Source organism: Anneissia japonica, unplaced genomic scaffold (genome assembly GCF_011630105.1).
Source record: "Anneissia japonica isolate Jap-2015-1 unplaced genomic scaffold, ASM1163010v1 scaffold21_len1647178_cov195, whole genome shotgun sequence".
Classification (NCBI taxonomy): Eukaryota; Metazoa; Echinodermata; class Crinoidea; order Comatulida; family Comatulidae; genus Anneissia; species Anneissia japonica.
Window position 1 is genome coordinate 210,848 of NW_022750455.1, and position 3,699 is coordinate 214,546.

The window sequence follows — 3,699 nt, forward strand, 5'->3', positions numbered from 1 at the left end:
AGTTTGAACTTCTGTAGGCTATTTTGCTATAGTATTACCCACCAAAAATTCAAAAAGACAACAGAAATTATAACTCGTCCAAAAATGAGCTATACATATTGAGGTAATGAGGTTACTACACTAAGTTCCTATCTAAACGGTATGCATCATGGGGTACATATTTAATTCCACTGGGGTAGGGATCCACATACCCCATCTGAACCAAACTATGCATCTTGGAGTGAGATTAAAAGGAGCCAGTTCTATAGAATTTGAAATACTAGAGGAACGCGGAAAAAGTTGTGAACAAATTTACAAGAAAAAAAGGCAGAAATGAAGAGAAAAAAGTTCGACCGGGAAGGGGAATTTAAAATGGTGTGTAGTGAAGAACTCAGTGGAGGAGGAAGGAGGGGGAATATAGAGTGTGGACAAGAAAGTAGACAACTTATAAATGGCATAGAACAAGGAAAAAATTGTGGTCTAATTTCAAAACGAAAAATTATGTTAAATATGGGATCGGGGAGATAGTATGTAGAGTAAGATGCCTTGTCGGAAAAGAAGTTTAGCAAAATGAGGCTCACTGCGTTTGAAAAAAACGAAGTTTACAATGAGGAATGCGCCCATAAATAGAATAATATTCCAATCCTGGATAAATTCAAGATGTATAGGATGGAATTAAGGTTGGCCTATTTTTGTAGGTTATGAAAACGAACTGTGATGAGGCCTGCGTGATTCGACGAAGAGTAACATGGAATTCAGTTGAACTCATTTTCCATGAACCACAGAATTTGATAGAGCATTTACAGAATTTTAACCCGGGCCCTGGTATGTAGAAATACTGCCATACCGAAGTTCTACCCGAAGAAAAAAAATAAGTACACATGCATTCCTGGAGATTCAACAAGCGAACTCCGAGATCCCCGGTCGTAAATGTGGCGTCAACCGCTCCTACAGATTAGTACTGTTGAATAATTGCGTCATTCAGTAATCTTTGGAGCCAATGAAGTATGAACTAGTGGCACACGCGTGCGTCCAGCACACTACGACTTTTCCGTCACGAGAATCAAATTGTCAAAACAGGACACTCGGTAATTTACATTTGCCCTTCAACACGAACAGATAAAAAAACATTGGTAAGACGTTGATCCCACACCGACAAGACAATAAATATCTTCGGACATGAAAGCACATAACTATTATAGACCTTTACAATTCATTGTGAAACGATGATACATCAACAATAAAATCTTTAACTGGTTTGGGTGCATTTCAATTCTGTCTAGATGATTGCTTTTGGACATTAGTGGCTTATTGAATCTAAACAAACTTTTTCGATAGATGTAACACGAAACAATCAAGTAAAGTGCATGCTTTTTTATTGCCAATAAGTGGTTCTTGGATGTAAATTTAAACCGACTAGATACAATAGTTTATAACTAAACTAACAAGGTATTGCATTAGAGTTCTGAGGAAAATGTTCTTTCCTGATTTGAACTTAAACTTTTGAAAATGTTAATTTGAGTTGCGTTTGGTCATATGCGTGCCAGCTCTCGCAGCTCAAGAGTACAGCGAATCGAAGCACTACAATAGCTGGATTGCTCATTGGCTGTTTTTAGTGATGCCACCGTCCGCATGTTGGAGAGCCCATAATATCACAAATACGTCATCACACTGGAAAAACCTATGAACCAACTTGACGATCACCAACAACATTGACACTTGCACTTTTGTAAACTGCACAAAGAGTCGAGTTGAATAGTCAGAGGATGTGAACAAATCATTTTGTAGAACTTAAATTTATTATTAATAAGTATTGCAAGAATCGTTATTTTAACAATAATTTGAACAAATGCAAATAAAAACTTGTCTAGACTGGTACGTCACTTGGGCTGCTGCATATGGCGCCGGTGGCTTCAGTTTTTTTTTTTTGAGTTTGTGCAGTGAATAGTCAATGAGCAATCCAGACATTATCGTAAAGATCAGTGTTCACACCAGAGCAATTTAGACGCAACCATACCTGGCATTTTTTCGTTGCTCCCGTATGCTCGGCGTTGACTCTTTTGCGTTTGTGTCTAAATTGCTAGTGTGAATTAGAAGTTCTTCTCTTGTTATCTTTAACTGTCTTTTTTGTAACATTAATGAGACAAGCTCTTAGCATTAACTGATCCCAATTAATGTGTTTTGCTTCTTTAACTTAATGTTCAGGATATTGCATATTGTATCCAATAATTATTAATGATTGATTGATTTGTCTTCAGTTCTATTTTGAGTTGTTTATACTAACAGAAAATATTTATAGATGACATTAATCAAAATACCACAATCATTCTAAAAACACAAATGCACATTGTCAATCAAATTGCAACATGCTCACACTAAAGTTGTTTATTGCTACTAAGGCGAGACTTATTTTATTCCTTGTTTAGCGAACCCGCCGACTACAAATATTGATGATTTCAAATAAAAATAAAATTTTATTTATGGCCAATTAGCGCACCCCACGCCACGAAAAAGTGTAAATTTTTTTATTTTTTTATTTTTATTACGCCCTCTGCTGCCTTGAAATCACCAAAGATAAGATATGTATATTTCTTCCTAATTATATAAATTTGAAGCATTTAAACCATCCTATTTTATATTCACCAATAAAATGTTATTTTTATTTTCTCCTCCGTCTGGCTGTTTTTGGCAAAACTATTAGCTAAATAAGAAAACAAAACTTTTTATTTCTATTCCGCCCTCCTCCGATGATCTTTAAGAAACATAAGTACGCAAAACAAGGATTTAAAAAAAAAGTCTCGCCTAAAGACTATCTTTATTAAAATCTACAAAAAAATCCTTGAATATTCAACAACAACAAAATGGAATGTTTATTCAAAAGATTAAATAAATCATCAATTTCCAATTAGAAACAGAACTCAACATTCAAATTTTTCTCTTACTTAATTTTTTACTTCAAAAATCCTTACAGCATATTTAGACGAGACTTTTTTTATACCTTGTTTTGTGAACTTATTTTTTTTAAAGATCATCAGAAGGCAGAAAAAAATAAATATACAATTTGGTTTTCTTATTTAGCAAATAGTTTTGCCAAATACTGTACAGCTATAAGTCGTACGTACGCCCTAATAAGGCGTACGCCTTAGTAAGGCATACGTACGGGTTACATAAGGCGTACGTACGGGTTAGGAAAATTTAAAAAAAATTCACCATGTCCCTTAAACAGCTTTGTAGTAATGGGATGGTTAAATGCTTGAAAATTATAAAGTTAGGAAGAATTATGCATATCTTATTTTTGGAGATTTCAAAGCAGCGGCTGGAGTAATAAAAATAAGGAATAACTTTTATTTTTTTCTGAAATTTCTATTTTTTCGTGGTGGCGGGTGTGCTAATTAGCCAAAAAATAAAATTTTATTTTTATTTGAAATCATCACTATTGGCAGGGGGCAGGTTCACTAAACAAGGTATAAAAACGTCTCACCTTATGGGTATAATAATTAGAATTAATTATTATTTTATATTATTAACTTTTTTCAGTCATAGTGCATACATAGCCTGTTTTATGCAATATACAAATAACTAACTAATTTCCAAGCCACTGGGGCTCATAGGGCTGGAGCTTATCCCCAGTTTCTGTAGTGTGAAGCGGATGAGAGTTGTACTCCCCCTGGACGGGACACTAGTCCATCGCAGGTTAGTCCCCAGCAGATTGCTGGTACC

General features: G+C 34.8%; 1 long non-coding RNA gene across 1 annotated transcript in view; it reads left to right on the forward strand.

The window, feature by feature from the left end:
* The first annotated feature begins 2,617 nt into the window (after positions 1-2,617).
* The window catches only part of LOC117121333, a 17,364-nt gene continuing 16,282 nt past the window's right edge, over positions 2,618-3,699 (forward strand). Inside the window, exon 1 of the long non-coding RNA XR_004447528.1 lies at positions 2,618-3,163. This is a non-coding gene — a long non-coding RNA (uncharacterized LOC117121333). The remainder of the gene's footprint in view (positions 3,164-3,699) is intronic.